At 40.0% G+C, this 15,841-nt stretch overlaps 1 protein-coding gene across 1 annotated transcript in view; it reads right to left on the bottom strand.

The window, feature by feature from the left end:
• Nucleotides 1–15,841, bottom strand: part of AOAH (acyloxyacyl hydrolase) — a 155,339-nt gene that overhangs the window by 105,434 nt on the left and 34,064 nt on the right. The gene's annotated exons all lie outside the window — the stretch shown is intronic.

Raw genomic sequence — 15,841 nt, 5'->3', positions numbered from 1 at the left:
AGTCTTATTTTAAATAGCACTAATCCCACTTCACAACTTTTCCTGACATTGTTCATTGATTTTACTGCCATCGCCACCACCACCAACACTACATACTTATGGAAGTGCTTCTATGCTTCAAATTCTCCACCAGGCATCGTCTAAACTTCATACCTACTCAGCAAGGTAGGAATTAACAGTTCTTAATCCCACTTCATAGGTGATAAATCCATAACCCATTTAAGTATATTGTCCAAGGCTTCGCAAGGATACTTTCCTTTCATTTTGACAGTTTCTTCCCTACTATCTGGGCACGTGCACAGGTTCTCCAGGGCTGGGCTCCACGGGCTTTTCTTGTTACAGGATATTGTCCTATTCTTTAAACACATGATTTCTGGCAAACAATCGGGCTCATCAGATAGTGGGTATGGTTTAGTCATTGGGTTGTCTTAGGTCAACCACTTTGTAATATATTATTCTAAGTTTTTACTATTATTCTCTTTGCAGTCAGGTTCCTAGACCAGTCTTGCCTAATGTTCCACAGTTAATCAGTTTATTTGTATTAGTTTCCTATTGTTGCTGTAACAGATTATCACAAATTTAGCAGCTTAAAATAACATGAATTTATTCTTTCACAGCTCTGGAGGCCAGAGGTCTAAAATGAATCTTAGGAGGCTAAAATCATGTGTCAGCAGCTGGGCTGGTTCCTTCTGTAGATTCCAGGGGGAGAGTCTGTTTCTTGCCTCTTCAGTTTCCAGCAGCTGCGTGCATTCCTTGGCTGATGGCCTCACCACTCTGACCAATGCATCTGTTGTCACATTTTCTTCTCTCACACTGATTGATCCTCCTACCTCTCTAAGGCTCCTTGTGATCACATTGGGCTCATCTAGATAATCCAGGATAATCTCTCTGTCTACAGATCCTTGACTTAATCACACTTGCAAAGTCTGTTTTGCCATGTAAGGAAACATTCATAGATCTTGAGGATGTGGATCTCTTTGAAGGGCCATGATTCTGTACACCACACTATTCATTCAACAAATATTTATTGAGCAATTAATACATGCAGTGAGCTGTGCTGGGGTCTGGGAAGCCACAGGGAACAGCACATTTTTGAGAAATAAATCAGTCAGACTATCTGCTTTCATCGAGCTTCTACCTTAACAGAAGGGCCAGACAGTAAATAATAACTTTACAATTATTTATCCTAATTGTGCACTTGTCTAATTACAATTGTAACAAGTTCTGGAAGCAGGGAGTGCCATGAAAGGAGAGGAACCCCGGAGGACCTAACTTAATTTGGTGCATCAGGGAAAACTTCTTAGAAGAAATGAGTTCTGATCTGAGCTCTGATGTGGGGGATTAATTGGGAATATGAAGGCCAAGAGCAGAAGCTGAGAGCCCAATGATTAAAACATTAAAATTCAAAGTATCTTTTAGAACTGTTCAAATTCACTAGGGTCATTAGCTTTGCTGGAGCTAAGAGAAAAAAGCATATTCTTAAGAGAGAAACAGTTGTCTTTTTTTTTTTTTTTAACTTCGCAAAAGCAGGCAAGAAACGCTTCCAAATCTTGACTACTACATAAGTACCTTCCTTGGAATCATCTGATTTATGCTACTTATCAGAAGTCAAGGGTAACTTAACATTTGCATTATTATTGCTTACCCACTGAAGATTCTTGAGATCTCTGTGAGTTTAATGATCCCCAATTAAGACTTTAAACAAGTCGAAGTAAATTCTCCAAGATTCCAAATATGGGTTTAAACCAAAAGACAGCTTGGAATGTCTGTCAAATCCTTTGAAATGCTCAGAGAAATGACTGAACAGTAGACTGTACATCCAAGTACTTTGTTAAATGCTGCTCTCAGTTCTGTTAAGAGTTTTAAACCTTCAAGTCTTCAGGGAGCAATTTAATTTAGTGGTCTCTGATATTTAAAGCCTTTCTGTTTCTGTGATAATTTCTTGTCTAATGACCTTCAAAGAGTTTTGTGGAGGCAAAATACATAAGAGGTAGATGGAATCTCATTTAATTTTCACTTTTTTAATTACGAGAAAAGGATCAGTGTCCCTCCTTACATTTTTGGCCCTTTGATCTCATTCTGTAAACCAATTTTTATGTGGCCTTTGTGCATTTTTCTTTTCTTTTTAATAAGAGTTCTTTGAATCATGGAGAAAATAATTCATAGCGTGGCATATTACAAAAACATTTTCCCAGTTTGCCATTTGTCTTCTGACTTTGTGTGTGGCAGGGTTTTACTAGTCAGATGTATTCATATTTCCCTTTGTGACTCTGGGATCACAAATTGTGAATAAAATTGCTAAGGTTTTTCCTCTTTTATGGTTCCATTTTTTTTATGATTCAACCTTTAATTCATCTGGGATTTATTTTGCTACAAGGAATAGACAAATATCTAGCTTAAATTTTATTTCCAGATGGCTATAGTTTTTAATCCCATCCATTTACTGAATAAGCCAGTGTTTTGCCACTGATTTGAAATGTTATTTTTTTATCAAAAACAAGAAAATCAAATGCCTTTGGGTTTATCTTTAGACACTATATTCTGTTCCATTTTAAGCTTTTAAGCTGACTTTCCTGCATCTAGTCAGCTATATTCCCCTGTAATTTATCTCATTGCTCATAATTTCCCGAGATGTTTAAAGAGGAACTTTAAAAACACTGTCAAGTAAACAACTCCCAACCAACAATTTACTCGAATTTTGATTTCTCATCTGTAGAACTGAGATGATGGAATAGTTTTGCAATTGTGTGGGCGGAGCTTAGATGATGCCTGAGTACTCAGTCCAGCTTCTGGTGTGGTACAGCCACTCAAATTGTGGTTGTCAATTGCCTTTTACTTATCAGCCCCTAATGTATACCTATCATATCATAGGATCTTAGTAAATGTATATTATAAGACTAAGAGAATGACTGGCTTTAGAATCCTTTCAGTTTCAGCCAAGACCCTTTGGATTCTAGTACCATTTCTGGTCTTAGTTACCAAAGATATGGTTGTCTTCTAGGCACAGCCATAAGTTTATTAAGTGAGGTAGTCTGGAAAACTTTATTAACTCTTTCAGAATATTAGGGTACACAAAAAGTGTTCCAAAGCTGTAGGTTATTCTTTCTTGGAATAACCTTCAAAAATAAACATTTGATTTTCTAATAGTTTGACAAGCCGCAGTAGAAGGGCAGCCATAATTCAAGAAGGAAATTTCTTTAATCTAAAATTCTAATGATCACACAAATGGCTTCTTTCTTTTTTAAAAAGTTGTTTTCTTCTAGACTTGGATATATGGGAAAACACTCACATACTATACAGAATTAGGGTGGAGAACATGGTTTCCTGGAGAGGATGACAACTGAGCTGGGTCTTAAAGGCTGACTCAGGGAAAGGGCATTACAGGAACAGGGGGAAATAAAGCAAGGCTGGGAGGTGAGACCTGGCAGGAGGTGATGGGTATGATAAGCAGTGCTGCGATGCTGGAGAGAAGTGGCTGAGGCAGTTTCTCCAAAAACAAGGTCGAGGAGGTAGGGGACAGGCTCCTGGCTCATGGAACTCAGACGCTGTCCTGACCTTAAGGGACAGATTTGAGGGATTTAAGCAGGAAAGGGAGCATGGTCAGATTTACATTTTGGAAACATCACTTGGGTGCCTGGATCTGGAGGTAGAGCAGTTACAGGCTGCTGCAGGACTCCATCCTGGAAATGACAAGCCCCTGAATTAGGCAGGTGGAATCGAGGATCGAGAAGGGGGACAGACTAGAAAGAACCATTTAGACGGGTGAATGGTGGTTTCAAAACCGAGGTGTGGAATATAGGAGAAAAAGCTGCTGTGGAGAAAAGATAATAGTCCAGCTTCTGACATGTTGTATTTGAGATTTACAGATGAAGATATTCATCTGGAAGCTGTATGTACTGGCTTAAGCGCTGAGGAAAGTTTTGAGCTTTATTTGTGAGGCTTACTAACAAGAGCAAACATTTTCTCTGCTTACGATGATCTGTCACTATTCTAAGAATTTTTACAGATGTTTATTTCTGTAATCTTCACATGAGCCCTCGGAGGTGGGCTCTGCTATACTCCCCGTTTACCAGATGAAGAAACAGAGGCACAAGGAAGTTGGGTGATACATCTCAAATCGCTCAGCAAGTATGTGGTAGAGCCAGAGCCAGGGTCATTCACTCCCTTAGCCTGGCATCAGAATCTCTGGGCTTAGCCACCAGGCTGTCTCACCTTCAACCACTCAGGGAGAAAGCCTAGAGCCAGCAGAGTCCAGGCTGGGTGTGCCATGGTGCTTAGGAAGGGAGGGGCAACCCTCAAAGAGACAGGAAGGGCAAGGAGAACCAGGGAAAGGCAGAGAAGTTTTGGGAAGGGAGTGGCAAGCTGTGTCAAATGCAGGAGATAATTGATAACAATGTGTTTGGATGGGATGTTTAAGAGGCTATTGGTGACCTCAAAGAGAGGTGATTCACTGGAGTGATGGGGCTAGAGGCCAGACCACAGTGCGTTGAGAAGCAAATGGGAAGTTGAGAAAAGTTTTCCTCTTTTAAAAAGATAGTTGGATGCTGCTGCTGCTAACACTTATTAGTACTTACTACAAGCAAAGCACTGCCCTAAAACTCAGCCCCCGCCCCCCTCCATGTAATATACACATACATTTATATGAATGCATGTATGCATATAAATACACAGATACATATGTATTAATTTGTTTAATGTTCATAACAACCCTAGGGAGTCTTACTATTATCTCCATTTTATAGATGAAGAAACTGAGGCCCAGAGTGATTGAGCAACTTTTAGTGAGAAAATCAGCCAGGCTTGGAGACCTGATGGTCTGGCTCTAAGATCTGTGCTCATAACCACCATACTGAACAGCTCCTCAATTGGAGCCAGGAGAAAGACGTGATTGTAGCTGGAGAGAATAAGGTCCTGGAAGGTTTATTTTTGTATTTAATTTTTGGAATAGGAGAAATCCAAGCAAGTTAATAGGTACCCTCATTTTCTTCCTTGGGTATAGATAACTTCAGTGCAATTTTGCCCAATTAGCATACTGTTATGAGGAAATCCACAAAAAGGGAGTGAACTCTGAAGAGACTTGTTCTAAAATCTCCAGTTCCTTCAGCCCTTCTGAGAGGCCTCATACCTGGGGGATTAGACACTAGAAACCTAGTAACAGAGTTTGTTAATGAATCCATCAGAGAAGGGACAGAAATCAAGGAATGGCTGGAAATCAAGGAATCCAGGATGATGTTAGGGAGTCAGTGGAGACATTTGGCTTGGGGTGTCTGGGAAGTCACCAGATAAGAGAGAAAAGGCCAGCAGTAGAAGAGACAATACTTTCAGGCTTGGTTCTTTTCCCTGACCCCCGCTTAATGGAGGCAGTGGGGACAGAACCCAGGACCTTGTGCATGCAAAGCATATGCTCTACCACTGAGCTATATCTCTTTCTCCTATTTAAAACTATTGCTTATCTGAAATTCAAATTTAACTGGACATCCTCCATTAAAAAAAAAACTTTTAAAATGGGGGTACTGGGGATTGAACCCAGGACCTTGTGTATGGTAAGCATGTACTCTACCATCGAGCTATTTCCTTTCCTCTCAGGATGGCTGATGACAGATTGCAGGCTTGGGTCAGGCTGCAGTAAAACAGGTCTCACCCTTCAGTGCTCATCAGAAACTTTGCAGAAGTGCAGATACTCAGGTCTCACCCCAGAAATACTAAACCAGATGTACTAGGGTGGGACGCCACACATTTTTCTGAAAACTGCTTTACATTCTAAAATATGCTACATGTATTATATTCTGGTATAGTCCATTGAGACCAGATACATCCTCACAAGGGACGAAGCAAAGTAAATACATGTTCAGAACTGCCCTTCCCATCTTATCTTTCATTCAGCAAATCTTATGAAGCATCTACTCTGTTGCCAGGCACTGCACCAGTCCTGGGAACATGACGGTGAGCAAGAAAGACACGGTCCCTGTCCTCACGGGCTATGAAAGAAAGAAACAGAGTGTTGTGCGTGCGAGAGCAGGAAAGGAGACCTCTTCACGTGGGTTGTTCGGGGAAGGCCTGTGTGAGAAGGGGGCATTTCAACAGAAAACTGAAGGGGGAGAAGGTGCTGGTGGTGCAGAGGACTGGAAAAGTTCAAGAGCCCGGGAACAAGGCGCCGAGGCAGGCGAGGCATGGTGTGCCGGGTCAACAGTTAGTCCACCTTGAAGACAGTCACCTCCACTCCTTCCCAGGGAGAGCCCAGCCCTCTGCTGAGGTTTCTCTCCCCCTCTGCACCCTCTGTTAGAACAGCCGTCTCTTCCTCACAGTGTGTTTATAAGTTGGCCCCCGCCACTGCTGGAGTCACTATTTGCATTGTGATTGCCTGCCTCATTTGCTGGAATACTGTCCTACATAATTCATTCTAGATAAATATTTGCTGGCTGAAAAAAGGAAAACAATTGTTCTGTAGAAGCTACAGGACTTTAGGCAAGTCTTCTGATCCTCTAGGTCTCAGTAGACTTATTTATAAAATGGGGGAATCATGTCTGTCCTACAGACCTGTGATGGTCAAAAGAGAAAACTTACTCAGGGTACACAGTAAGTGCTCAAGAAATGTTTGTGACAGAATAGAGAGCCCAGAAATGAACCCACAAACCTTTGGTCAACTAATCTTCGACAAAGGAGGCAAGAATATACAATGGAATAAAGACAGTCTCTTCAGCAAATGGTATTGGGAAAACTGGACAGCAGCAATGTAAAACAATGAAGCTAGAACACACCCTCACACCATATACAAAAATCAACTCAAAATGGATTAAAGACTTAAACATAAGACAAGATACAATAAACCTCCTAGAGGAAAACATAGGCAAAACATTATCTGACATACATTTCAAAAATTTTCTCCTAGAAGAAATAAAAGCAAGAATAAACAAATGGGACCTAATGAAACTTACAAGCTTCTGCACAGCAAAGGAAACCAGAAATAAAACAAGAAGAAAACCTACGGAATGGGAGAAAATTTTTGCAAGTGAAACCGACAAAGGCTTGATCTCCAAAATATATAAGCAGCTCATACAACTCAATAAGAAAAAAATAAACAACCCAATCCAAAAATGGGCAGAAGACCTAAACAAGCAATTCTCCAAGGAAGACATACAAATGATCAAAAAGCACATGAAAAAATGCTCAATATCACTAATTATCAGAGAAATGCAAATCAAAACTACAATGAGGTATCACCTCACATCAGTCAGAATGGCCATCATTCAAAAATCCAAAAATGACAAATGCTGGAGAGGCTATGGAGAAAGGGGAACCCTCCTACACTGCTGGTGGGAATGCAGTTTGGTGCAGCCACTATGGAAAACAGTGTGGAGATTCCTCAAAAGACTAGGAATAGACTTGCCATATGACGCAGGAATCCCACTCCTGGGCTTGTATCCAGAAGGAAATCTTCTTCAGGATGACACCTGCACTCCAATGTTCATAGCAGCACTATTTACAATAGCCAAAACATGGAAACAGCCTAAATGTCCATCAACAGGTGACAGGATAAAGAAGAGGTTGTATATTTATACAATGGAATACTACTCAGACATAAAAACCGACAACATAAAGCCATTTGCAGCAACATGGATGTTCCTAGAGAATGTCATTCTAAGTGAAGTAAGCCAGAAAGAGAAAGAAAAATACCATATGAGATCGCTCATATGTGGAATCTAAAGACTCATGGACAGAGAATACAGACTTGTGGTTACCAGGGGGGTAGAGGGTGGGAAGGGATAGACTGGGATTTCAAAATTGTAGAATAGATAAACAAGATTACACTGTATAGCACAGGGAAATATACACAAAATGTTATGATAAATCACAGAGAAAAAAATGTGACAATGAGTGTGTATATGTCCATGAATGACTGAAAAATTGTGCTGAACACTGGAATTTGACACAATATTGTAAAATGATTATAAATCAATAAAAAATGTTAAAAAAAAGAAATGTTTGTGGAGGCGTGAGTGACTAAATGAGTGAATGACTACATGATTTAACTAATAATGAGAAAGCTAGGATACTCATGCAAGATTCTTGGAAATTAAGCTTTTCAGAATATTACATTAAAACTAAAACCAAATCTGCCTTTACTTTCCTCTGACACTGAGAACTGGCTACTCAGAATGTGGTTCTTAATGTATGGCAAACACAGGTGTACTGATGTGAAGAGCTGCAGGTCTGAAGTCTAAAGCCCTGGTTTGGGTTGAGTTCAAGTTCTACTCACTAAGTAAGAGACCTGGATCAAGACCTTAAGCCTCAACTGTAAAATATGTTTGATAACTATACATATAAAACAGAGTTTGGCCCTATGATACTATACTAAAGTTGGGGACATCAGTATGAACTCATGTCCACACACACACACACACACACACACACACACACACACACACACACAGATGGATAGATACATGGGTTATATACACATATACATACTTTACTAAACTCTCCACTAGACGGATTTAGAAACAATGTCATCCCACTAACAATGTGAATACCCAGCACCCAGATTTGGTTTCTAACTATCATTCTCCAATGAGGAACCAGGTCTCCTTAGAAAATGGTGGACAGAAAAAATGCAAGATAACCCTGGATTATCTGGTATTACCATAAAGTAAGGAAGTGCTAAAAGAAAGAAAGGAAGAAAGGAAAGAAGGAAGGAAGGAAGGAAGGAAGCTAGAAAGGAAGAAGGATAGCAAGCAAAATAAAACAACAGCCCAAAGGAATGGAGCTGTGTCAAAAGGATACAGGAGCCAACCTGAAACAGCTCCCAATGGCCAAAGCTGAGAAAATTTGAACAAGAAAATAAGTAACATGGTACTGAATTATAACTCAAAGTATAAAATACACATACACAAGTCTATACTGACACAAATAAATAATTGAATAAATAAATAAATGGGAAGAAAAGACACATCTTTGCAGAAGAAATCTAATGATCTATGTAGATACTCCCTTCTCTAGAGGGCAAGCTTGGAGCCCCTGTTCTGCGGAGTGTGGTTTGCACTTAGAGACTCCATTCTCAAGAACAAAGAGAGGGAGAAGGGAAAAACAGTGACTTTCCAGTGGAGAAAGCTGGAAAACACCACCTTAACCAAGTGATCAAAGTTAACATCTCTTGGATGTCATGCAAGTATCATGTACCGCTGATACAATGGGATGAGACGGGCACTTAGCCTCTGTGGTGTTCCTTCCGAAAACCTCTAACTCTGTATAATCAACATAAAAACATCAAACACATCTTAATTTGGGGGACATTTTATGAATATACTTAACCAGTACTCCTGAGAATTGTCAAGGTGATGAAAAACAAGGAAAGATTCAGAATCTGCCACAAACTAGAAGAGACTAAGGAAGACTAAATGCAATGTATGTCCTGGATTAGATCCTGGAATAGAAAAAGGACACTAGTGGCAAACTGATGAAATCCAAATCAAGTCTGGAGTTTGATTACTGGTCATGCACTGCTATGTAAGAGTAACGTTGGCTTCTTTTGCTCTGACTAAATAATGTTAAAATGTTAACATTAGGGGAAACTGAACTTGGGTGAAGGTGTCCTCCCTATAGTATCTTTACAACTTTTTTGCAAGTTTGAAATCGTTCCAAAATAAAAGACTTAAAAAAAAAAAAAAGAGTTAGGGGACGAGTAGATGATAACACATCTGAAAGCACGCTGTGAGCTCACAGAGTTAAGCACATCGTTATGAACGGAAGGGCACTGTCGATTGTACAGAATGAAATTTAGTGACTAATGAATCTTAGAAAATGTTCAATTTCCTGTCCAGCTATTTTTTTCCTAAAGCCTACTACCTGAGACATTCAGATAAAAGAGATGTCAGGTATTTTATTTAACACTTCATGTTTAAAAACGTAAATTCCTAACGTCAGCTTGTTTATTCCCCAGTTGAATAAGAATTTGTCCTGTGTCACTTTTTCATAAAAAGAGTGCAAACTTACTCCTTCTCAAACCTATTTAAGTCAGCTTTCTGGTAGTCTGGATTCCAGAGAAACACAAATTCCCTGTGCATGTACACATGCCCACACACTCAGCATTAGAGAGCTTCTGGTTCCTGCCGAAATTGGATTTACTGTGGGAAAAGCTATTGCAAAGTTTGGATTGCTTTCCTAAGGCAGCAGGCCTCCCTTGCAGGAGTTTAAATGGGTTGGAGGCCCCAGGGAAACAGGAGACTCTATCTCTACTAGAGTACATGTTGTGGGTATAGTTCTCTTTTAATGTGGATCAAAATAGTGTGAAGTAAGTCTTGAGTATGCCTTTGAGGTATCTGTAAATGTGGCCGGTCCCTCCAGCTCAGGGGTGGTTAGGAAGGGGGTCTGTTTAAAGCTACAGGGTCAAATAAACAAATGAGACCTAATTAAACTTATAAGCTTTCCCACAGCGAAGTAAATTATAAGCAAAACAAAAAGACAGCCTACGGAATAGGAGAAAATATTTGCAAATGGTGCGACTGACAAGGGCTTAATATCCAGAATATATAAACAGCTCATACAACTCAATAACAACAACAAAAAAAACCCAATCAAAAAATGGGCAGAAGACCTAAACAGACATTTCTCCAATAGAGACATCCAGATGGCCAATAGGCACATGAAAAGATGATCAACATTGCTAATTATCAGAGAAATGCAAATCAAAACTTCAGTGAGGTATCCCCTCACACCGGTCAGAATGGCCATCATTAAAAAGTCCATGAACCATAAATGCTATGGAGAACGGTGTCGAGAAAAGGGAACCCTCCTACACTGTTGGTGGGAATGTAGTTTGGTACAGCCATTATGCAAAACAGTACGGAGATTCCTCAAAAAACTAAAAGTAGAGTTCCCATAGGATCCAGCAATCCCACTCCTGGGCATATATCCAGAGAGAACTCAAATTCGAAAAGATACATACACCCCAAAGATACAGCACTATATACAATAGCCAAGACATGGAAACAACCTAAATGTTCATTGACAGAGGACTGGATAAAGAAGCTGTGGTATATTTACACAATGGAATACTACTTCAGCCATAAAAACGAATAAAATAATGTCATTTGCAGCAACATGGATAGACCTAGAGATTATCATTCTAAGTGAAGTAAGTCAGAAGGAGAAAGAAAATACCATATGATATCACGCATAAATGGAATCTAAAAAAAGAAGACACTAATGAACACATCTACAAAACAGAAACAGACTCGCAGACATAGTAAACAATTTTATGGTTATTGGGGGGAAAGAGGGTAGGAAGGGATAAATTTGGGAGTTTGAGATTTGCAAATATTAACTACTATATATAAAACTAGATAAAAAAAAGAATTTCTTCTATATAGCACAGGGAACTATATTCGGAATCTTGTAATAACTTTTACTGAAAAAAATATGAAAACAAATATTTTACATATATGTATGACTGGGACATTATGCTGTACACCAGACATTGACACATTGTAACTGACTATACTTCAATTAAAAAAAAAGCAAACAAAGCAAAACAAAACACCAGATGATTGGGTAAAGAAGGCGTGAGATAGATATATATATACATATATACACACACACACACACATACACACACACCCCCACACACACAATGGAAATTTATTCAGCCATAAAAAAGGATGAAATAATGCCATTTGCAGCAAATTGGATGGACCTAGAGATTATTATACTAAGTGAAGGAAGTCAGACAGAGAAAGACAAATATCATACGGTATCACTTACATACAGAATCTAAAAAAATGACACAAATGAACTTATTTATAAAACAGAAACAGACTCATTGACATAGAAAACAAACTTACAGTTACCAAATGGGAAAGTGTCGGGGAGGGGAGAAGGGATAAATCAGGAGTTTGGAATTAGCAGATACATACTACTATATACAAAATAGATAAACAACAGGGTCCTATGGTATAGCACAAAGGACTATATTCATTATCTTGTAGTAACCTATAATGAAAAAGAATGTGAAAAAGAATACATGTATAACTAAATCACTGTGCTGTACACCAGAAACTAACACAACATTGTAAATCAACTATACTTCAGTTATAAAAAAAAAAAGCTACAGGGCCTGCCTGGGGATCTCAGAGTCAGGGGACCCAGGAAGGAGAAGCTTAAAACTGAGGAGGCTCCAGGTGGCACGGGGCTCAATAGGTGCTTCTGCACTTTAACACTCCAATCTAAAGATGAGAGGTTTGAAGAGCAACAGGGTGCACATGAAGAAACCACACCCAGTTTTCAGATGGAGTTGGACAGCTGTGGTGTCAGAACTGTGCCTATGCACACAAACACACATACACACACTGGCAGCAGGCAGTGCCTTGTTTTATGTGTAAATGAGAGGAGGAATGATATGATTCTCCCAAAGTAGGTAACACAAAACTGTCTGGGTGGTCTCGATAACACGGTCTGCAATTTCTTTTTCCTCTCTTCTTCCCTCTCCTTCCTTCCTCTCTTCTTTGCCCTCGTCTTGTCCTCCTCTTCCCTCCCCCGACCCTCATCCCCCACTCTGTCCTCCTGGTGCTGAACATTGTAGACTATTTCTTGCTTCAATTAATTATGGAAGGAGTTTGTCATTTTTGAGCACACGGTAGAGAAGGAAATGATGTGGCTAAAGGATTGTCGAGAAGTGGGCTGGAATTTCAACGTCGCTGTAGATGACGTTCACTGCGATCCCTCCACGCCATTGCACATTTTGGTTTTGGCCCCACTAAAGTCAGACCCCTGTTGGTTTGCACTGCTGGGCTCCCCACTGCAAGCCCTGGGAGCAGAGGGGCCCCTCGTCCCTCTACCTACAGCATGCATTTCACAGGGATGATGGCTTGCATCACACTATATTTTACAAGAATCTGAAACGTATGAAAAGCAGGACATTGAGGGTGCAGAGTTCTGCTTGTAAGGAATTAGCTGGCCCAGGAGCAGTGGTTCAACTCAAAGTAACAATACCCCAGGGATTATTAGTGAGGTGTAGAGCACAGTGGTAAGAACTTGGGCTTTAAGGACAAACAGACCCGGGGCTGAATCCCCTTCTAGTCATTTACTAGCTGTGTAACCCGGGCAAACACCTTATCTTCTCCTGGCCTCAATTTCCTCCTCTGTAAAACAGATACACTCCCAAGAGCACTGGTAATGAGATCACAAATGTGAACTGCAATGCCTGGTATGTTACCCACATCCTGAGTACGATGCACCCGGCATGACAGAGGAAAGAAAGATGGGCAAGATACAGATCTGCCACGTGCTAGGCTTACATTCTAATAAGGAAATGTATGTGAATTGAGTACCTTAGTGTCTCTGTGCTTCCCCTCCCTCATCTATTGCTGCTGTGGACAACAGCACCTACTTCACAAGATTAAACGGCTAATACAAATGAAGCACTGAGAACAGTACTGGCACACTGCAGTACTCGGAAAGGTACTTCATGATGATGATTGAGAGGAGAGTTAACATTTAGTGGAGAGGATCAGGAACTATTTTACAGAGAAGGTGACACCTAGATGAGCTTGAAGGATGGGCCTGGTGTTGATGGGGCATTCTGGGTGGAATGAATGATTAAGAACAAAGGTACAGGGGTAGGCTCAACAGGGGAGGCAATCACTCCTTTTTTGGCTACAGCATGGGATACACAAGGCCTACAGTGGAGGTCCAGGAAGGCTTTTTGAGAATCCTGAGATGCTAAGTACAGATGTGTACTTAATTGGGTGGAGATCGTAAGCTGGGGAAATAATAGGATCAGAGGTCTGCATTGGGGAATTAGCGTGGCCATGAGGTGAGGAAAATTAGAATTTCCAACAGCAATGCAAATGTGAAATTGGTGACACTTCATTTATTCATTCAACAAAAACTTCTTTGTTATGTATAAGGCCCCATCCTAGACATTCTATACAGAGATGAGCAAGATGGAACCTGTCCTCTGGAGGTTAGAGTCCAGTGGGAGAGACAGACGCAATCACACAGGTAGATCATGGAAAACAAAGCAAGTTCAAACAAAGAACATACAGCTTCTTGGACAAGAGGGGTATGTAGAAGGAGTCAGGGATAATGTCCTCATCCCTCAGGCAAAGGTGCTGGGGTGGGATGACAAGATCGTAGTTATCTTATAGGAAGACATTTCTGGCATCCATGTGGAAGATTTTTTGGAAAGAGGGTAAGCACAGACTTGGTTGGACTAGTTTGGAAGGTAATAGCGGGAGTAACATTAAAAGATAATTGTGTGAATACTTCATGCTGTGATACCATTACTCATAAAAATGGATGGATCTCACAGACAAAAGAAGCCAGATACAAAGGAGAACATACTGTATTATTGCATTTGTATGAAATTCAAGAAGAGAACTTTATATAAGTGAACTAATCTGTGGTGGCAAATTTTAGAATAGTGACTACATTGTCAGGGGGTTACTAACAGGGAGGGTCATGAGGAAGGCTTCTGGCAGGCTGGAAATTAGAGCTGAATCTTTACCTACTAATTCACACCTGCTGTGGAGGTGTAATTTGTGTGTCATGGGAATAAAAAGATATGTACCGTTTTAACAAAAACGCATCCTAAAAACGTTATGTTAAAGGGAAAAGTAGGATAAAAAAATTGTATATACAACATTACCATAACTCTCAAAGAAGTGAATATAATGGTGATTTCTTTAAAACTTATAAGAAAAACATCCAATATTTTAACATTGGTTATTTCTGGTGGTGGGATTTCAGTTAACTGCTGTGAAGAGACACCTGGAGGGGATTTTCAAGAAACACTGACACAAGAGTTAAGAGACCAACCAACCTCTCTGAGTGGACAAGGATGAGAATCTCAGTTCTGGTCTTTCCCAAGGGAGTGACTTTCAGAAAGTTCTGTAACCTCTTTAACCCTCAAGTTTCCTCAGTCTTATGAAAGGGGTCAAAATGGCGCCTCTATGTCAGGGCTACTTGGGGGATGAAACCAGATGAAGAGTAAGCACTGTAATTGCTGTGCAAGGAAGTCTTGGAGGCAGAAGAGGATGAAGTTCTCCACGTTTCCACCAACTGCCCCTCTTTTCTGGGTCGTCTGTAGAGACAGAAGCTGTCTATGGGGATTTGAGGAGGAGGGTGGAGGGAGCTGACCAGGGAGCATGCTCAGCTGGGGTGGGAGCTAAACATTTTTGAGATGAAATCCTCCAATTTCCTCCCAGCCAGAAAGTATAAAAATAAAGAATGTCATTTTAAATGAGATAGTTTAAAGTTGAACATTTTGTGACTATGTATAGCTGTGAGTGTGAAAAATATATAAAATGATGTTATTTAAGGAAATCACAAAAACCCGTATCACTTGCCTTTATATGTGGAGACATGTTTCCTTGGTTCATTATCAATAGTGGATATTATAATACTATATTCACATGCCATTCGAACACAGGAAAAAATTTTTTTTAATTAAAATTAACTAATTCTTCTAGAACCCAGTGGAACCCACAGTTTCTAAGGTAAAATTAGGCAAAATTTAATTGGCACTTAGTCAATGACCAAGGTAGCATGAAATGCATGCGTGCCCCAGGCATTTGCATCTCTTTCTTCTTGCTTAAAGAGACAGGCTTATAATATTTAATATTGCCAGTCAGCAAAATCATGTTCATTGGTTAGGCCACAAAGTGTTAAACTGACTTTATTTTCACGTGATAAAAAGAAAATTGCAAATAAAACAGAAGCCTGTTGCATTATACACAGAAAAATTACAATTCTGGGAAAGGGGGCATAGAATTTTATTTTACTATTTTACTTTCACAGGAAGTTTCTGAAAATCATTATTTTGAGGCCTATCTGGATTTAATATTAC

This window comes from Vicugna pacos, chromosome 7 (assembly GCF_048564905.1).
Source record: "Vicugna pacos chromosome 7, VicPac4, whole genome shotgun sequence".
NCBI classification, from domain to species: Eukaryota; Metazoa; Chordata; class Mammalia; order Artiodactyla; family Camelidae; genus Vicugna; species Vicugna pacos.
The sequence above is the reverse complement of the archived record's forward strand: the minus strand, read 5'-3'. Positions and strand labels throughout refer to the sequence as shown.